Source organism: Lactuca saligna, chromosome 4 (assembly GCF_052625555.1).
Source record: "Lactuca saligna cultivar CGN05327 chromosome 4, ASM5262555v1, whole genome shotgun sequence".
NCBI classification, from domain to species: domain Eukaryota; kingdom Viridiplantae; phylum Streptophyta; class Magnoliopsida; order Asterales; family Asteraceae; genus Lactuca; species Lactuca saligna.
Window position 1 is genome coordinate 125,653,023 of NC_136420.1, and position 22,214 is coordinate 125,675,236.

At 39.2% G+C, this 22,214-nt stretch overlaps 1 long non-coding RNA gene across 1 annotated transcript; it reads left to right on the forward strand.

Annotated features, from left to right (window-relative positions):
- Window positions 1-249: 249 nt before the first annotated feature.
- LOC145038799 (uncharacterized) lies at window positions 250-1,016 on the forward strand. The gene is made up of 2 exons (XR_013679580.1): window positions 250-507; window positions 654-1,016. It is a non-coding gene; the product is annotated as an uncharacterized LOC145038799 (long non-coding RNA).
- The last annotated feature ends 21,198 nt before the right edge of the window (window positions 1,017-22,214 follow it).

The following is a 22,214-nucleotide window of genomic DNA, read 5'->3' on the forward strand; positions in this document are numbered from 1 at the left end:
ATGTACATAGATGTATATCTTGAAAGTTACAAAAAAAAAACAATATCTTAATAAAAACTTATACAAAAAAATTATGAAAAAATTATCTAAAAAATAAGGCTTTAAAAAATTTAAACTATTTTCAACACCCTCCAATAAAAATTTGAACTACCCGTAAATTTTTTGAACTCCCTCCAAATTCTCCCTCCTTCCTAATTTTAGCTCTATTTTAGGTTTTCCCAAATAATTATAAATATGAGTGAAAACCTACCTCCGAACTCCCAAACAATCATCTGCTTCTCGCCATTGACGACAGTTCGGTGCAACAGTCCATCGAACGTCCACATCTACTCCCTTATCCGCCGCCGCTCACCACCACGCCACACAGAAAAAACCAATTCAAAACCTTTATTAGTGACCCTAAAGTTCCGAAATCTCACACATGTCATTGGAATTGATTTTTTCGATATATTTTTGCAGGTTTTTGGATATACAGTTATAGTTTTTATTAGCTTAAACAACATTCAGGTGCATCAAGTGTTTTTTTTTTTTTTTTTTTTCGAATCTAATGTGGTTTAATTTCGTTCCTCATACTTGCATCCTATGATTATTTTATTGATTTATGCAATGTGCTGAACTTATTTACTTGTAATATCTTGTGTACTTTTTTTTAGGCAACATCCATCGAAGTGTCTTCAATGCATCAATATTTGAGGTTTCAGGGCCTACTTTATATGAAGGTGGGATATGGTCTTGTTTGGAATCTTTTTGGGGTTGTCCTTTCATCTAGACGGTTAACTACTGCGGAAGATGAGAGCACCAATGTGCATCAATAAAAAAATCTTTGGCTATCTCTGGCTTAATGGCATTTACCTTTCAGTTACCCTCTCGTTCTCTAGATTATTAGGAAAATCACGCCAATTGCTACTTTTGTATTACTTGTTAGTGTAATCCCATACTAGTTGCAAACGAAATGTACTTTGCTTGGATGTGTCCATGCTCATTTTCAAGGAATCATAATTCATATATTTTGCTTTTGTCGTCCATTAGTGATTTTCTTTTGATGATCCATCTTTCATTTGTGCTTGTAATCTATGTTGTTTGTTTATAGATATCATTTCAAATTGACATCAAGGGCTGTTTCTCATTTCTATGGCTTTGTTATACAAGATGGATTATAAATATAATATATTGGTACATGGATTATAAATCAAATAAAGAATAATATAAAAATTAAAAAGCAGTTAAAAGCCCGGTTGTATACATAAGAACTAGGTTGTTTAATCAGCCAACATATCATATGAGCTGTATAAAAGAACTCGGTTCTTTGGTTGAGAACCGGATTATATGATTGTACAAAAGCCTGCATGCTAAGAATTAAAGGACCCGTTTCCTTTATAGAAACCGAGATATATTACATTAATAGGGACCGGTTGGTAAACCGGGTTTTATTAGGATTTTCACATAAGACTCGCCCCATAAAAGACCCGGTTGTAAACCGGGTTGTATTAAGCTTTTAACCGGGTTTTTTAATCTATTTTGTAGTAGTGGAAGTTAATTCCATCATTAATGTTTTAGTCAAGATCAAGTTATAATTGATACGGAACGAACAACACTTCGACACCTTTAGAGCAAATTTGGAGACTAATTCGTTTTCATAGGAAATTCTTGTCCAAATCGGATGTTACCATCATAATACTTAGAAGGAATTATTGTCCAGATCTGATGTTATCATCATGATACTGAGAAAATATAAAATGTTCATATATAAGATCATTATCTTCATAAGTCTAAAAAAAGAACTTTTAATACGATATATTTTCATACGATTTATTTTCATGATTATTATTTTTGACGGCTAACTTCATACCCTAATCTACTTCTTAACTTGTGATTACTTTTTTGTAATCTTATTTTGAATGCCATATAATGTTTAAAATAAAAAACCTTAATACCTAAATCATTTTGTGATGAAAAAGAAAAGTTCATATTCAAACTTTAAATCCTCATGGTGTTTGGACATTTGACAACCTGTCTTGCAAAAATACAATAATACACAAAAGAATAGGACCTCGAAATAAAGTCATCATTCTTGTCCATGCCTTTTGTTTTTTTTTCCCACCATGTCTTCTTTATCACGTTTACCACAATTTCACTATTGGTGTGATTTATGATCAACTTTATTCTTATTCTTGATAAACAATACAAGTTTAAATCTCACTAAAACTATTCTCCATTATTTAAAACAAATATATATATATATATATATATATATATATATATATATATATATATATATATATATATATATATATATATATATATCCGGGTTTGGTGAAAACTCAAAAAATAGTGATGACTGCAAGACCAATTCTCCATCAATCATTTAGTTAACGATACAAATGTCAAACCCAATACTTGGGCATGATATATTTGCATGCGAATCATATCCGTGGTAATTAATACGAACTTGAAGATTTAATCACGTGTGAGACGAATTATTTTTTTTGATTTAATATGATTTTTTTGATATAATATGATTTTGTTGATTAATTTTTTTTATTTTTTAAACTAAATATCGATTCGAGTTTTTAATATTTAATATCCATAAAATTCTAAATAACTAGAATATTAAGAATCATAATATTTTTTGTTCATACTATTTTTTGATCATAAAATTTCGACACAAATTATTTTGAATTATATTATTTTGAATCAAATCATTTTTGAATCATATGATATTGAATCGATAATATATTCACTTAAATAAAGTTTTTGTTTTCCAAAAGAATTATTGATCATTATATATTTTGAATCATAAAAGATATAATTAACGATTATACAATATTTGAGTCTAAATACTTTCAGATCAGAACAAATTAAGGATAATAAACAAGTTGAATAAAAAAAAAATTTAATCATAAATATTTTGAATCATCATATTTTGAACATATTATGTTCAACATTTTTTAAAAATTGATATTTTTTAAAATTAAAAATAAACGCTTCAAATCTTATTTGTGAAAAAACTCTTTTTACAAATTCATTAGTATATTATGTAGAAGTATCCTTTAAATTTGTATGATTTTTGGAGATTTTTTTATAAAAAAAAATTATCATTATTTTTAATTTTTCATTATTATGCTGGTAGACAATATATTTTTAAGAAGTTTATTTTTTTTTCAAAGATTTTTTTGTTTTTTTTTGGAACGGAAAGATTTAGAAAAAAAAAGATTTTTTTTTGTTATTGTAGAAAAACAATTAACGAAGATAATAATAAAAAAAAAACCCACTAAACCACACGGTGACACGTGTCCAGGGGATTACGCACGTGTTGGGCTTCACCGACGAAATTGCTATACGTTCCATTATGTCATTTAAACTTTTATCCTTGAAACTTACAAAAACAACCTATGAAGAGTACAAAGAAAACATTTGGCTTTTAAGACTTATTTAATTTTAGCTAACTAAATCTCAACCATCTATTTTCATCAGTAAGTGGTCAAGATTAGAGATTGAGATTTAGAACCAAAAAACCGAACCGGAACCGGTATCGGATCAGAACCAAAACCGTTAGTACCGGAATATGTAGAATCGGTCTGGGTCTCGGGTTTAAAGAATAGCTTTCTCCGAGTTTCGGGTAATCTGGGCTTTGGGTTCTTTGGGTCCAAGTTAAACAGGTTTCAGAACTGGAACCGTGTTAGAAACCAGAATCGGTTTTAGGGGCCGGAACCGGTTTCTATAAAAAGTTTAAAACATACATATCTCATTCGTTTGAAGTTGGATTTGCATGAGGATTTTTTCCAAAGTGTAGTTTATAGTTTATACACCATTTTAGACTATAATTTTATCGTTTTTGAGTTAATATTCATTGACTTGCAGTCCTTCAATGTCGAGATATCAAAGTTGGACATTTTATGTTTTTTTAGATTTTTTTGTATTATGTGAATGTTTTAAAACATGCATATCTAATTCGTTTGAAGTCAGAAGAGCATGCAGTTTTTTGTAAAGTGTATTATAGTTTGTACATGATTTTAGACTATAATTTTGTCATTTTTCATTTCATATTCATTGATTTACAATCTTCCAAAGTCGGAACACCAAAGTTCTGAATTTTATATTTTTCAACTTTATTTTTATATTTTGTGAAATTTTAAAAATGTATATCTAATTCGTTTGAAGTCGGATTATCATGAGGTTTCTTGCAACATGTATTTTAGATTTTATACATGAGTTTAGACTATAAATTTATCATTTCTGGTTTCACATTCATTGACTTACAGTCTTCCAAAGTCGGGATATCAAAGCTGTGTGTAACACCTGTCCCAGGTATTATTTAATTTTCTAAGTTTTAGAGTTTTGATGCTAGAACTTGAAGAGTTGGGAGCCCCGACTCGTCGAGTAGAGATCATATTGAGGACGCGGGATCTAGGCCCTACTCGACGAGTTGGAAGGCCGACTCGACGAGTAGGTACTGTAAAGGAAATCCCTAATTTTAGTGTTAGCACCCTATATAATCTCCTTAAGAACCTTAAGGCTGACCTTCTATGAGCCTCCAAACCCTAAGAACGTCTGTACTAAACCCTAATCCCCATTCTCTTTCATTTTTTGAGCTAGAGTGACTTTTGGAGCTTGAAAAGAAGGAGATAGTGAGAAGAAGAAGAAGAAGATCTAGTAAACCAAACCCCCACTCTTGATCTTGACCATTTTGTGGACTGTGGTAAGTCTTGAAGATTCAATTTTTATCTTAGAATATGGCTAGATCTTGAGTTTACTCTTCATTTCCTATCATTCCTATTGATTGCATGCACGACGTTCATAAACTTTATGAATCTCCAAGGCAAAATAGTCCCAAGGTAGGCTAGATCTAGCTTTTGATCAAGCAAGGATGCCATGTAAGGGGTTTTAGATATATTTCCCCTTTTTGGCCATTTTAACTTAAAGCCATACATTGGGAATCCAAGTCCATAAAGCCTCCATCTTTGGAATGTTTTGAGGACTAGAAACTCCTCTGGAAAGGAGGGATTCCAGATCCCTAAAGTTTTGGGAATGTATGGCAAGACTTTTGAGCTCCCTAACCTGGGATAAGGACCTTAGAGAATTTGGAGTGGTTATAGAGGGTAAAGTTAGAAACTATATCCCTCTGGACACCTTAAGGTTTCAGATCTATTCCCTGGAGTCTTTGCATTCGCTGAATCATCATAATAAGCAAACATGGAGGGGGACTCGATGAGTTGACCTAGCAACTCGACAAGTCGAATTGGGTTTCCCCGCCTACTGGATATCAAGTGAAGTCGTTGAGTTGATGAAACAACTCGACGATTTGGCTAGGGTTTTTCAGGTTTTCTGGACTCTGTAAGAACTCGACGAATTTCTACACTCGACGAGTTGGGGTCAACATGGACTGTTGACCTTGACTGTTGATCAGGGTTGACCATGGTTGACTTTGAGGGTAATTATGGGACTGTGACAAGTTAATCTTATGATGCTCATAACGATTTGAGTTGGAGCTACGCGTTGGGACTTATTGGATCTTATCTTGTCAGGACAATATTCGTGAGAGGTGAGTCTCCTCACCATACCAATGGGTCGAAGGCACCAAGGCTGGCCAATTTCGTGTGATATGTGGCATACTTGTTTATTATAGAGATACGTGTTACAATAGTTAGTTATGTTAGTGCTTTGCTATATATATGTGTTACTTGCAGGGAAGACCCTAGGGGAGCCCATGACACTTGAAAGTAAGACCATGTGGGGGAGCCCATGGCTTTTCATGTAAAGACCATGGGGGAGTCCATGACACCTGGGTGTAAGAAAATGTGGGGGAACCCATGGCTTTCCAGTTAAAGACCATGGGAGGATCCCATGACACTTAGGTATAAGACCATGTGGGGAGCCCATGACATCATGGAGTAAGACCTTAGGAGGAGCCCACATTATCCTTATTTGTTGTATGCATGGCTTATGTGATATGTGTAGCTTTTATGGCTAATATGATATGTGTTATGTGGATTGTATGTGTGGTATGCTCTAGGGAACTAACTAAGCATTAACTTACAATTTGTGGATTTGTTTCAGGTACATCGGAGCCGACAAGGCTTGATAGCACAGCGTGCACTCTCCCATGCATTTTTCTTATGGCATACTTAGATGATTTGAAATAAAATTGTACTTAATCTAAATTTTGAAAACAATTGTAATTGGGATTTCATATTTTTTTTGACAGTGTTTTAGTTAATAAAAAATGAAAAGTTTCCTTCGAAAAATTGGGTCGTTACAAGTTGGTATTAGAGCCCTGGTTTGAGGGATTCGGGCACACCCTCGGGTGTATCAGGACTCAAACTGAGGAAATGGTAAACTTGTTTTCAAAATAATAAATAAAAGTTAAAACTTTTAATTTATGGAAAAGAGGAAGGTGCAACGCGCATGATCTGTCAAGCCAAGTAAGTGTTTCCCCAATATGTTAGCCATGTATACTGATATGTGAGTTATGATAATTGAATGAATCTTGTTATGTGTCTGCTTTTAAAATTGTATACGGTTAGGGTCTTATAGCCTTAGAATGATTAATTTGGCCTTTGTGACATCCCCTAATTTCTCGGCCAGAAAAAACCGATTTAATTTATGTTTTTTAAAATAAAATCAGAGAAATCCTTTTAAACGATGTTGCAGAATTAGTCCCCAAAACAAAACATGATAAAAGTTTAGCGAAACCTTTCTTTAAGAAATGCATAGTTTCATTTCTTATCAAAACCTCGGGATGTTATGTTCCGATACAAATCAAAAACATAAACAAGACGTTTAAGCCTTTCAACAGTTATTTACAACTACTGGCCTATAATCCAAAAATCTCTCATCGTCCTCCGACTACCTATAAGATAAACAACTGAGTGGGTCAGGCTTGAGAGCCTGGTGAGCATATAAGATTTTCAACCCACAATAATTATAAACTTATTAAGTTCATCAATCAACAATAACCTTGATTACCCGTTCCCGTTATCCTCACTTTACGTCCCAAAACACTTATCACAAGGTACCTAGCCTAAAGAATATCATCGGGATGAACACTACTGCTAAGGGGTTTCCTCAACCATACATGTCCTAAAGGCAACCATGAGGGGGATGGAGTACAGCGAATGAACACTCTTAGTTCATTACACCTACAGGTTGCGGGCTTACCAGTGTTCCACTGGACTGTCTAGAAAGTCCGTGGTCGTCATCTAAACTCCGCTAGATGACTGGATCTCAAATCACATCGAGGCCTCTCATCACTTTTATTTTATCACACATCACTATCTACCCATGTTTTACCCAACATATTTGTAGATAAAAATACATATACAGTTTAAAACTTGTATAAAACATCAATTCAACAATTGTCTCAAATAAAAAATCAATATATATACAAATAGCACGTATTTATATAAAATACTTCATATCTATGTGTAAGATGAAAGTTACTATACACTCACATGATTTGATGATAATCGGGCAGCAATTCGTTGCTTAAAACGATCGTTTCTACTAAAACCAGGAGTTTTATTGAGAAACCGGGCTTTGCAAAGGTCGGGATTTGAAACCAAAAACATAAATTTTCCAGGCTTCTTGGGCACTTCGTGGAGTATTTTGGGGCTTATAATCGATATCGGGGCTTTGGGGGATGTTAAAATGAAAGAAATATTGATTTAAGGGCTAAAAATGACAAGATTCCAAAATATACCCGGGAGGTCTCGCACCCTTTTATTTATAGGGGCGAGGCTTCTGATCCAACAGCTAGAAAGAAGCCACGCATCGTAGATCCGAAGGGCTTGCAGGACCTGCTCGCACGTGGGCTCACACATGGCTGATATTGCGAGGGCCTCGCTGGAGGCTTCTGATTGGACCGCTTCGGAAAGCTCCTTGGTTCGGACACATTGCTGATGACACACCGAGATCGGACACGAGGTAGCCCCTTATTGAACCGAACCTTCGGTGCGAGGAGGGTGAAACACACCTCACCAGATGGCCTCCGGTGACTCATTAGTTCAGACATGTGGCGAGCATGCTGCGAGGGTGATGTGGCATTTCAGGGTGAAGCTTATCTATGCGAAATTTCTCGAATTTTGTGCCAAAATCTTCTAAAATAAATAACTTTCGCATACGAGCACCATTTTTGACATTCTTTATATGCATGCGTAGGTAAATTACGCTCTAGAACTTTTGTTTGGACTTCGTCAGCTAATTTTGAATTTAAGTTTTATATTATTATTTTTAATAGATCGGGACAGGAAATCCGTTAAAAATTCATAAGTTCTTCATCTGACGTCCGTTTTTGTCAGACTTTTTACCGTTGCACTACTAATGACGAGACCTTCGATTCTCGTTTAGGTCGTGTCGGCTAAAAATTACTCGATCTAAAATTCGAGTTTTTAGCTGTCTACTACTAAGCTGAAACTTCGAAAAATCACAACTTCCTAATAGGAAGTCAGATTTGGGTGTTCTTTTTATCGAACTTCTCGGTTTAACGAACACTACGAGTTTCGTTTAGATTACTAAGGCTAAAAAGTGGTTTATCAAAAACTCACTTTTTACGACATTCGGCGCCATGCCGGTTTTGTCATGAAACTTCAACAAGTCATAACTTCTTCGGTATAACTTGGATTTTGGTATTCTTTATATCCCCGAAATCCTTGTTTGAACCACTACAACTTTAAATAAAGATATCGGCTTTATCTAATATTTATTTTTGACGCTCGTTTTTATTCTTAATTAATTAAACCCTAATAGTTAAGCATAAAACACATAAAACACATAGAATTCACATAATTCCTTTTTCATTTCTTCAAAATGAGTTACAAAGGTTAACCTAGACTATCACCATAATATTAATGCCTAGGCTAGAAACACGAGTGTTACATTTCTCTCCCCCTTAGGATGATTCCGTCACCGGAATCACATATCACCAAACAAATGCGGGTAGCGACTCATCATGTCAGTCTCCATTTCCCAAGTGAGATTTGGCCCATTCGTATGTTTCCAACGCACAAGCACTAAATCGACCATGTTGCGTCTCAGCTTCATAGTCTTACGGTCAACGATTGCCTTAGGTTCTTCGATCAACCTCTTGTTTTCATCCAACCTTAACTCAGAAATCGGAATTATGTCGGCCACATCTCTCGTGAACTTTCTCAAATAACACACATGAAAGGTGTTATGAATACCCTCCAGTTTTTCCGGTAATTCTAGCTTGTAAGCTTGATTCCCGATCTTCTGAAGAACCTTAAATGGTCCAATAAACCTTGGACTCAACTTTCCCCGTTTAACAAATCTTATATTCCCTTCCACGGCGAGACTTTAAGTAAAACCGAATCTCTAACTTCAAAGGTTATCGGTTGTCTTTTCTTGTTAGCATAACTCTTTTGTCGATCTTGAGCAACTAACATTCTTTCCCTTATCACTTTCAACTTTTCAGTAGTCTGATGGACTATTTCAGGTCCCATAAACTGCTTTTCCCCAACTTCCAGCCAACATGATGGCATGCAACACTTTTCTCCATATAAAGCGTGATAAGGTGCCATCTTAATGCTTGAGTGGAAACTATTATTATAGGAGAATTCTACTAGAGGTAAGTGTTCATCCCAGTTACCTTGGAGTTCTAGGGTACATGCTCTCAGCATATCCTCCAATGTTTGAATCCTTCATTTGCTCTGACCATCGGTTTGCGGATGGTAAGCTGTACTCAAACATAACTTGGTACCCAATTCCTCTTGTATACTCCTCCAAATCCTTGAGGTAAAACGACTGCACGATCGGATACAATCGTTAACAGAACACCGTGAAGCCTAACATTTTCCTTCACGTAAGAATTCAGAAGTTTATCCATAGACCATTTCTCGTTGGAAGCTATGAAATGTGCGCTCTTAGTGAAGCGATCAACGACCACCCAAATCATGTCGTGACCATTCCTTGTTCTAGGTAGTTTAGTCACCAAATCCATGGTGATGTCATCCCATTTATCCATGGGTACGGGTAAAGGTTCTAAACTCCCATACGGTTTCTGATGTTGTGCCTTAACCCTAGCACAAGTTACACACTCGGCCACATACTTAGCAACATCGAGCTTCATCTTCGGCCACCAATAATAGGATTTTAGATCCCTATACATTTTTGTAGTGCCGTGATGAATCGAGTACATGGTCTTGTGAGCTTCTTCCATCAGAAGATCTCTTATTCCGCCCGTCTTAGGTACCCAAATCCTATATTGGAATACCTTCAACCCTTGGTTGTTTGTACCAAATACAAACGTATTGCCCAAACGTTCTTCCTTTCAGTCATTTTTCTCTAAAGCTTCCTCTTGAGCTTTCTTTATACTTTCCACAATTATCGAGACAACTTCAATTCTCAACGCTCTTGGCGTTTTCTTTTCAAGGTTTACCTTCCAACTGAGAGCATCAACAACTACATTTGCTTTACCAGGGTGGTAAAGTATCTCACAGTCGTAGTCCTTGAGTAACTCTATCCGTTGTCGTTGCCTCATGTTCAATTCCTTCTAATTAAAGAGATATTGAAGACTCTTATGATCAGTCAAAAGTTTACACTTTGTGCCATAAAGATAATGCCTCCATATCTTTAGGGCGAATACTACCACTGCCAACTCCAAATCGTGAGTGGGGTAGTTCTTCTCATTCTCCTTCAATTGCCTCGATGCATACGCGATCACTTTATCCCTTTGGGTTAGAACACAACCTAACCCAACTCCAGATGCATCGCTATAAACTGCGAAATCATTAACTCCTTCAGGTATTGAAAGAATCGGTACTTCACACAATCTCTTCTTCAACTTCTCAAAGGCTTCCTTATGCTTCTCATTCCAAGCATAAGTAGATCTTTTGTGGGTCAAAGCTGTTAATGGAGTAGCAATCGAAGAAAAGCCTTGGATAAACCTTCGGTAATATCCAGCTAATCCTAAAAAGCTTCGAATCTCCATAGGGATTTTTGGTTGTTCCCACTTCATCACAACTTCAATCTTTGCTGGGTCAACCATTATTCCTTCTTGGTTAACCATATGACCTAAAAATTGGACTTCTTGAATCCAAAATTCACATTTGGAGAACTTTGCATATAGCTTCTCCTTTTTTCAGGACTCTAGCACTTCACGCAGAAGCTTTTCATGCTCCTGCTTGCTTTTCGAATAAATCAAGATATCATCTATGAATACTATCATGGATTTATCTAGGAATGGTTTACAAACCCTATTCATCAAATCCATGAAAGCTGCTGGGGAATTGGTTAGTCCGAACGACATAACCAAAAATTCATAGTGTAAATATCTTGTTCTAAATGCAATCTTTTCGATATCCTGTTCTCTCACCTTTAGTTGATGGTATCCCGACCTAAGATCGATCTTCGAGAAATAGCTCGAACCCTGTAACTGTTCGAATAGGTCATCGATCCTTGGCAAAGGGTACTTGTTCTTTATCGTCCCTTTGTTCAGTTCTCTGTAATCGATGCACATTCTCATGCTCCCATGTTTATTCTTTACAAATAACACAGGGGCTCCCTAGGGTGATGAACTAGGTCGAATGAAACCTTTGTCCATTAACTCCTCAAATTGTGTCATAAGTTCTTTCATTTATGTTGGTGCTAATTGATACTGTGCTTTTGCAATCGGCGTCGTTCCTGGTAACAAGTTGATACGAAATTCTACTTGTTGATCAGGGGGATATTTGGGAAGATCTTCGGGAAAGAATTCCGGATAATCATACACCACCGGAATATTCTGCACCTCCTTCTTTTCCATCTTAGCATTGATCACGAACGCTAGATATGATGTACATTCCTTGGCCAAACACTTTTTGGATTTCATTACAGAAATGATTTCAGAACTTACTCGGCGTTTGTCTCTATACACCATAAACGACTCTTTCCCTGGCATATTTACTTTTACTATCTTCTTTCTACACAATATTTCAGCATCATTGACGCTAAGACAATCCATTCCTAGAACTATGTCAAAACCATTTAACTCGATAGAAAATAATTCCTCGTGGAACTTATTCCCATCCAAGTCAATGAGGATGTTTTTTCATACGATGGCTAACAAGTACAAACTTTCCACTAGCAATCTCGACTAATAAAGCATTAACTAGCCTATCTACAGGAAAAGCTAGTTTTCTAACAAATTAATGCGATATAAAGGAGTAATTGGCTCCAGAATCAAACAAAATTTGGGCAGGCAATTCGTTTACGAGAAAGGTACCTGAAGCCACATCGAATTCTTCTTTTGCAGCTTCAAGTGTCATCTGAAAGGCTCTCGCCTTCGGCTTTGGTGGTAGATTGTGCTTTGCTGCATCCTTCCTCATTTGACAGTCTTTAAAAACATGCCCTACTTCATGGCACTCAAAACATACCCTCTTGTCGGACAGACACACGTTGGCATAATGCCCAGTCTTTCCATATTTGAAGCAAGTCACCTCCTCACTACATTTCCCAGAGTGCTTTTTCTTGCACTTCTCACACCATTTCACTTCACCTCCTCCGCCTCCAAACTTCTTGGACTTAGAAAATTTGCTTTTCTTGTTGGAACCTGAAGTTCCTTCAAATTTTCTCTTTTCACCAACTTCTGCCCTCTCCAGACCCTTCTCTCTGATATGAACCTCAACATTCTTAGCAGCCCAGATGGTGGCTTTCAAAGTGGTTGCTTGCTTAACCATCGGACCAAAGTCCGCTGGTAATCCGATGGCAAACTTTTTGACCTTAGAGAGTTCAGTTGGAACTAGATGAGGAACAAGCTTCATCTTTTCCATAAAACTAGCAGTGTATTCAGTAACACTCATCTTTCCCTTCTTTAAATTCTGGAACTCATTGTTGACTTCCAGAAGATCCTGCTCAGAGCAGTACTGCAATTTCAGTTGTACCACAAAATCTTCCCAAGACATCTTACTAGCTTCTCCCTTGGGCATCGAATTAGCTAGTAACTTCCACTAGCTCAACACACTAGACTTTAACAAAGGAATTGCAAGTGCAGTCTTTTGTTTGTTGCTGCACTCACAACTTTCAAACATCATCTCCATTTCGGAGATCCAGTTCATGACTTCCAACGGTGTCGGACTTCCAGATAGACATGGTGCTTTAGATTCCATGAAATCTTTGTATTTGCATTGGCGTCCATCAACTCCTCCATCCTGGTTGTTTTGTCTACCTATCGGTGGGTTAGCTTGACCAAGAGTCCCACTGTAGTTCCCTCCTACTAATTGCCCTTCATTCAATATGGACTGTATTAATCGTCTTGCATCTGGCGATCTAACATCATCTGCATCATTGGTTGTACCCCAGCCATCATCATCGGCTCAGGTGCAGCTCCTACAACAAGTACTTGCTCAACTACTTGAGGTTGAGGTTGTTGATCACTGTTTCCGTTTGCATTTGCAACTCCACTACAAGTTCTTGCCATTACAATCTATATACCGAATAAGGCGAATTTAGGTCTTTATCCTTGTTAGACATTTTAATTCCCTTATCACTCCAAAACGTTGACATGTTAGTTCTAATCTCGTAATCATATGCTTAGAATCCTACACACATAAGATTTCCAGATCCGGTCGGCAACATACCATAGATCCGAACAAATAATGGCACACATGAAACTCATCTCACAATCATCACTTAGCATTCTAAGTTTAAGTTTAGAAATCCTATAATTTCTTAGTTCGCTTAAAGTAATGCTCTAATACCAACTGTGACATCTCCTAATTTCTCGGCCAGAAAAGACCGATTTAATTTATGCTTGTTAAAATAAAATCAGAGAAATCCTTTTAAAAAATGTTGCGGAATTAGTCCCCAAAACAATCCATGATAAAATATTTGCAAAACCTTTCTTTAAGAAATGTATAGTTTCATTTCATGTCAAAACCTCGGGATGTCATATTCCGATACAGATCAAAAGCATAAACAAGACGTTATAAGCGTTTCAATAGTTATTTACAACTGTTGGCCTATAATCCAAAAATCTCTCGTCGTCCTTCAACTATGCTCGGGGTCCACTACTTGTAACATAAAAAGCTTGAGTGGGTCAGGCCTGGGATCCTGGTGAGCATGTAGAGTTTTTAACCCACAATAATGATAAACTTATTAAGTTCATCAATTAACAATAACACTGATTACCCGTTCCCGTTATCCTCACTTTACGTCCCTAAAAACTTATCACAAAGGACCTAGCCTAATGAATATCATCGGGATTGAAACTACTGCTAAGGGGCTTCTTCAACCATACATGTCCTAAAGGCAACCATGAAGGGGATGGAGTACAACGACTGAACACTCTTAGTTCATTACACCTACAGGTTGCGGGCCTGCCACTATTCAACTGGACTGTCTAGAAAGTCCGTGGTCGTCATCCAAACTCCGCTAGATGACTGGATCTCAAATCACATCGAGGCCTCTCATCACTTTTATTTTATCACACATCACTATATACACATGTTTTACCCAACATATTTGTAGATAAAAATACATATACAGTTTAAAACTTGTAAAAACCATCAATTCAACAATTGTGTCAAATAAACAATCAATGTATATTCACATAGCGCGTATTTATATAAAGTGCTTCATATCTATGTGTAAGTTGAAAGTGACTATACACTCACATGATTTGATGATAATCGGGCAACAATTCTTTGCTTAAAACGGTCGTTTCTAATAAAACCGGGAGTTTTATTGAGAAACCGGGCTTTGCGAAGGTCGGGCTTCAAAACCGAAAAGATAAATTTTGCCGGGCTTCTCGGGCAGTTCGTGGAGTATTCTGGGGCTCATAATCGATACCGGGGCTTTGGGAGATGTTAAAATGAAAGAAATATGGGTTTAGGGCTAAAACTGACAACATTCCAAAATATACCCAGGAGGTCTCGCACCCTTCTATTTATAAGGGCGAGGCTTCTGATCCAACGGCTAGAAAGAAGCCACGTGTCGTAGATCCAAAGGGCTCGTAGCACCTGCTCGCACGTGGGCTCGCACATGGCTGCTTATGCGAGGACCTCGCTGGAGGCTTCTGATTGGACCGCTTCGGAAAGCTCCTCGGACCGGACACGTTGCTGATGACACACCGAGATCAGACACGGGGCAGCCCCTTATTGGACCGAACCTTCGGTGCGAGGACGGTGCGACACGCCTTGCTAGCTGGCCTCCGGTGACTCAATAGTTCAGACATGTGGCGAGCATGCAGCGAGGGTGATGTGTCGTTTCCGGGTGAAGCTTATCTATGAGCTCCGTTTTTTACGTTCTTTATATGAACACATAGGTAAAATTACGCTCTACAAATTTAGTTTAGACTTTGTCGGCTAATTTTGAGTTTAATTTTTATATTATTATTTTTAACTTACCGGGACAGGAAATCCGTTAAAAATTCATAACTTCTTCATCCGATGTCCGTTTTCGTCATAATTTTTACCGTTGCGCTACTAATGACGAGACCTTCGATTCTCGTTTAGGTCGTGTCGCTAAAAAATCACTCGATCTAAAATTCGAGTTTTTAGTTGTCTACTACTAAGCTGAAACTTCGAAAAATCATAACTTCCTCATACGAAGTCAGATTTGGATGTTCTTTTTATCGAACTTATTGGTTTAACGAACACTACGAGTTTCGTTTATATTACTAAGGCTAAAAAGTGGTTTATCAAAAAATCACTTTTTACGACATTCGGCACCGTGCAGGATTTTATTGTGAAACTTCGACAGGTCATAACTTCTTCGTTATAACTCAAATTTTGGTATTCTTTATATCCCCGAAATGCTTGTTTCAACCACTAAAACTTTATGTAAAGATATCGGCTTTATCTATTATTTATTTTTGATGCTCATTTTTATTCTTAATTAATTAAACCCTAATAATTAAGAATTAAACACATAAAACACATAGAATTCACATAATTCCTTTTTCATTTCTTCAAAATGAGTTACAAAGGTTAAACTAGAGTATCACCTTAGTATTAATGCCTAGGCTAGAAACACGAGTGTTACAGCCTTATTTCCATTTCCTTGTTTGGTTGTAGTATTAGGGTAGAGTCTATTATTCGAAAGTCTATTCGATCCTTTTCTTTGTATAATTTGCATGTATAAGACAACCTGTTATGATTGATATAGGTAGAGAAAATCTTAGGGCAACCTAGGATTTGAGCTATACTGTAGCCTATGAGATACAGTTTGTTTTGGGACGAATTAGAGTTATCACGTATAGCCTTGGGAATGGTACAAGTTGGTGTGGAAGGTAGTATTGGGCCCATACTACTGAAAGCATATGACCTGTCCCCAAAATAAATTCAGACCTGGAAAGTCTAAGGAGGATAGGTGTGGGAAGATCCCCTCTCTGACATCCTGATCATTATATTTTGTGATATTGCAATACAATATGGTGGTTACACGATTTGAAGGAGGAGGAGGATTAGGATCGGGGTTAGGGTCAGACGACACTAGTGAGCCCATTGATGAGAGATTGCATGAGCTCATCGTAACTGAGGTTACGAGGAGCATGCTTGATGCTACCCCAGTTATCTTTGGTATGGTCAACAAGTGGATGATAGAGATCATGGAAGAGAGGATTAGGGTATTCTGAGCCGAGATTTTTGTGGGACATGTTGGAGCCCAAACTCCCTCATTCTGGGAGTTCAAAGCATGTGGGGCGCTAGAGTTTTTTGGGGTCAGGGACCCCATTGTTAGCTGACGTTGGGTGGCGGATATTGAGAATGTGCAGCGCACAAGTTCTTTCCTTGATGTGGAAAAGTAGGGCTTTGCTTCATGTATGCTAAGAGATAGAGCCCAAGACTGGTGGGGAAAGGTGACTAGTCAGTTGGGAGTAGCCAATGTGGCTGAGATGACATGGGCCGAGTTTGTTCGATGATTTGATCTGGAGTTTACACCACCAATCAAGGTGGAACGACTAGTGAGGGAGTTTCCTAACCTACAGCACACCACTGAGACTGTGGTGGAGATCACTGTCAACTTTCGGTAACGAGCATTGTTGATTCCTCAATATGATACCGATGAGGACATGAGGAGGACGAGGTATCATTCCATGTTAAGGGATGATATCCGGCAGTTTGTGAGCTTCACAGGATATAAAAACATGAATGATATGGTAGAGAAGGCTCGTGAACGGGAGATGGAGCTAGACTTCCACACCAAGCGGAAGCTAGAGCAGTCACTGGCAGCAGTAGGTCAGGCTAAAAAGACAATAACCTCGGATTCATCCAGTAGGGGCTAGCAGATTCGTGGCCGGTGTAGCAAGTGCGGTTAACCGCACAATGGGGCATGTCGGGTAATTAGCTCAGGATGTTATGCGTGTGGCCAGTAGGATCAGTTGAGTAGGGATTGCCCCAAAAGGGCTTGATTTGTTTACACTGTAACCAGACTAGCCACAAGCAGGCCGATTGTCCGAAGTTACAGGGAGGGGGAGGAACAGTGGTGGCGCCGACCCCTGTCACACTGAGGATCTCGGATAGCCACCTACCAAAGAGGATGCTCCAGCAGCGAAGAGCCGCACATTTTAGTTGACTACCGAGGAGGCTCGGGCAACGCCAAATTTTGTAGCTGGTACATATATATTATTTCACTTTATATTTATTTTCATTGCTTATGTGTGTATTGTGCTTATATATAGGGACTTTTTTGGTCAGTTGTATTTTGGCTCATGTTTTGTTCGATTCGGGAGCCACCCGATCATTCTTGTCTCTTGCGCTTAGCAAGAAGTTTGGGGATACGTTGGGAACTTTGGATTCTTCACTCGAGGTAGAGATTGCATATGACCACACTGTGAGTGCTACGAGGGTGTATAGGAACCGTGTCCTGAATGTTCTTGGGGAGATGTTTCGTGTTGATCTAGTACCAATACCGCTATGAGGACTGAAGGTTATTGTTGGGATGGACTGGGTTGGGGCGAGCAGGGCCATGATCAACTGTGAGCATCAGATGGTGAGGGTTCGAACACCAAGTGATGGATAACTAGTTATTCATGGTGAGAGAGCCTCACAAAGTCTGACATTTTGTTCAGCCGCGAAGGCTAGGAGATTTCTTCATCACGGTTGTTTGGGATTTTTGGCTTATATCTCCGATAGAAGGATTGAGGCCATGAGGGACGTGGGTAGCATTCCGATTGTATGGGAGTTCCGGGATGTCTTTCTCGAGGAGTTACCAGGGGTGCCTCCATAGAGGCAGGTGGAGTTTCGCATCGATTTGGTGACGGTGCCACTCCGATAGCCAAGACACCATACTGACTAGCTCCACCAGAGATGCAAGAACTATCTACGCAGCTTCAGGAGTTACTGGACTGAGAGTTTGTTCATCCGAGTAGTTCCCCGTGGGGAGCTCGAATCCTGTTTATGAAAAAGAAGGATAGATCACACAGGATGTGCATTGATTATTAGGAGCTGAACAAACTAACAGGAACCATTTTCCGTTACCAAGGATCGATGATTTGTTCGACCAGCTGCAGGGTGTGTCTTGGTTTTCCAAGATTGATCTTTGATCGGGATACCATCAGATGTGAATCTAGGATGAGGATATACCGAAGACAGCCTTTAGGACTTGGTATAGGAAATACAAGTTTGTGGTGATGCCATTTGGGGACACCAATGCCCCCGCAGCATTCATGGATCTCATGAATAGAGTGTGCAGACTGATGCTGGATCGGTCGGTGATCATTTTTATTGATGATATCTTGGTCTATTCTATGAACAAGGAGCAACATGAGCAGTACCTGAGGGACGTATTAGAGACCCTAAGGGCAGAGAGGTTGTATGCCAAGTTCTCCAAGTGTGATTTTTGGCTACTAGAAGTATAGTTTTTGGGAAATATCATCAACCAGGAGGGTATTTCGGTTGATCTAGCCAAGGTTGAGGTAGTGATGTGGTGGGAAGTACTGAATAATGCTTTCGAGATTCGTAGCTTGTTGGGTCTAGCGGGCTATTATCAGAGATTCATCCAGGATTTCTCCAAGATTGTTGTGCCCTTAACCTGCCTGACCAAGAAGAATGTGACCTTCCGATGGGGAACAGATCATTAGTTGGCTTTTGAGACCCAAAGACGAATATTATGCGAGGCTTCGTTTCTATTACTACCTGAGGGGTTAGATGATTTGGTGGTGTACTGTGACGCATCGATTTCAGGGTTAGGTGCGGTACTGATGTAGTGGGGGCATGTGATAGCATACACCTTGATGCAGTTGAAGCCTCACGAGGTGAATTATCCCACCCACGACTTGGAATTGGGGACAGTGGTGTTTGCCCTCAAGATTTGGAGGCACCACTTGTATGGAGTGCGGTGTACCATCTATACTAATCACAAAAGGTTGAATTATTTGATGGATCAACAGAACCTCAACATGTGACAGAGGAGGTTGTTGGACGTACTAAATGACTATGAGTATGAGATCCTGTACCATCCCGGGAAGGCCGACGTGGTGGCTGATGCTTTGAGCCACAATGCGGTGGGTTCCCCGATTGGGAATGTTCATTTGAGGATGACTGTGATCTCTTCATTGTGGGATATGATCAAGGAGGCTCAAGTGGTGGGTTTGTAGAAACAAAATTGGAAGTTGGAGTGGATTAGGGGGCAGATTTCGTTGTTCGTTCGGAATGGTCAGGGCCTCTTGACCCAGTGTGTCCGTGTGTGGGTCCCGACATCTGGGGGTGTGAGACAAAAATTATTAAAGTAAGCACATAAGTCCAAGTTTTCTATACATCCAGGGGCTACAAAGATGTATATAGATTTGATGCTGTGTTATTGGTGGCCCTACATGAAGTGGGAGATCGCTTGGTTTGTGGAGCGGTGTTTGACCTGCTGGAAGATCAAGGCCGAGCATCAGTGGCCTCAAGGCAAAGTTCAGCTGCTACCCGTTCCAATGTGGAAGTGGGAGGAGATCACTATGGACTTCATCACGAAGTTACCGAGGACAATGATGGTTGTGGATGCAATATGGGTGATTGTGGATAGATCGACGAAGAGTGCCCACTTTATGCTAATCTCTCAGAGCATCTTCGCTGAGAAATTAGTGAATATTTATGTATGGGAGGTGTTGGAGAGGCACGGGGTGCCAATTTCAGTAGTCTCTAATAGGGATGCTCGGTTTACATCTAGGTTCTGGAAGAAATTCCATGAGGATTTTGGCACTCATTTATATTTCAGCATGACATACCACCCCTAGACAGATGGCAGAGCGAGAGGACGATCCAGGCACTAGAGGATATGCTGCGAGCTTGTGTGTTGGACTTTAGGGGTAGTTGGGATACATACCTCCTGCTGGCAGAGTTTTCATACAATAACAATTATCATGCCAGTATCGACCGGGCTCCATTCGAGATGTTGTATGGACGGAGGTGCAGAACCCCAGTCTGTTGGGGTGAGGTTTAAAACCGGGTCATGAGGAGCACTAAAGTAATTCTCAAGACTACTAGACTAATTCAGCAGGTGCGCGACTAACTGTGGTTCGCACAGAGCCGTCAGAAAAGTTAACTGAGCAGCAGCGATCGGATCTCGAATTCCATATGGGGGACTTTGTACTACTGAAAGTGTCACCATGGAAGGAGGTCATCGGATTTCAAAAGAAGGGAAAGCTAGGACCCCGATATATAGGCTCGTTCATAAATTTGGCCCGGGTTGGCAAAGTGACATATTGCTTAGATCTTTCGGATGAGCTTAGCCAGATTCACAACACCTTCTATGTGTCGCAACTTCAAAAGTGTGTCACTGATGAGTCCGTAGTTGTTTTGTTGGATGACATTCAGGTAGATGAGAGCATGAACTACATTTAGAGGCCTGTTTTGATTCTAGCTAGGAAGACCAAAGTTGTTTGGAACAAGGAAGGGAAGCTGGTAAAGGTGCAATGGCAGCACCGAAGGGGCTCCGAATGGACAAGGGAGCCAGAATATGAGATGCGAGACCACTGCCTGGATTTATTTCAGCCGGAAGACTTCGAGGATGAAGTCTAGTTCAACTAAGTGAGATTTTTAACACCTGTCCCATGCATTATTTAATATTCTAAGTTGTAGGGATTTGATGCTAGGACTCGACGAGTTGGGAGCCCTGACTCGACGAGTAGAGAACATTTTCGAGGACACGAGATCTAGGCCCTACTCGACGAGTTGGAAGGCCAACTTGACGAGTAGGTAATGTAAAGGAAAAGCCCTAGTTTTAGGGTTTTCACCCTATATAATCTCCTTAAGAACCTTGCAGCTGACCTTCCATTAGCCTCCAAACCCTAAGAACGTCTGTTCTAAACCCTAATCCCCATTCTCTTTCATTTTGTGAGCTAGAGTAACTTGTGGAGCTTGAAAAGAAGGAGATAGTGAGAAGAAGAAGAAGATCCACCAAACCAAACCCCACCTCTTGAGCTTGACCATCTTGTGGACTGTGGTATGTCTTCAAGATTCAATTTTCATCTTAGAATATGGCTAGATTTTGAGTTTACTCTTCATTTCCTATCATTCCTATTGGTTGCATGCATGGGGTTAATAAAGCTTGGAACTTTATGGATCTCTAAGGAAAAATAATCCCAAGGTGGGCTAGATCTAGCATTTGATCAAGAAAGGATGCCATGCGAGGGTTTTTAGATATATTTCCCCTTTTTGGCCATTTTGACTAAAGACATGCATTGGAGATGCATGTCCATAAAGCTTCCATCTTTGGAACGTTTTGAGGTCTAGAAACTTCTCTGGAAAGGAGGGATTCCAGATCCCTAAAGTTTTTACGGAATGCATGGGAAGACTTTTGAGCTCTCCAAACTTGGAAAAGGACCTTAGAGCATTCAGAGTGGTTATAGAGGGTAAAGTTGGAAACTTTATCCCTCTGGACACCTTAGGGTTTCAGATCTAAGCCCTGGAGTCTCTGCATTCGGTGAATCATCATAATAAGAAAACAGGGAGGGGACTCAACGAGTTTCCCTAGCAACTTGATGAGTCGGATTGGGTTTCCTCGCCTACTAGATATCAAGTGAACTCGTCGAGTTGATGAAACAACTTGGCGAGTTGGCTACGGTTTGTTCAGGTTTTCTGGACTCCGTACGAACTCGACGAGTTGCTAAAATCACTCAACGAGTTGGGGTCAACATGGACTGTTGACCTTGACTGTTGACCATGGTTGACTTTGAGGGTAATTATGGGCTTATGACAAGTTAATCTTATGATGCTCATAGGGAGTTGAGTTGGAGCTGCGCGTTGGGACTTATTGTATCTTATCTTGTCAGCACAACAATTGTGAGAGGTGAGTCT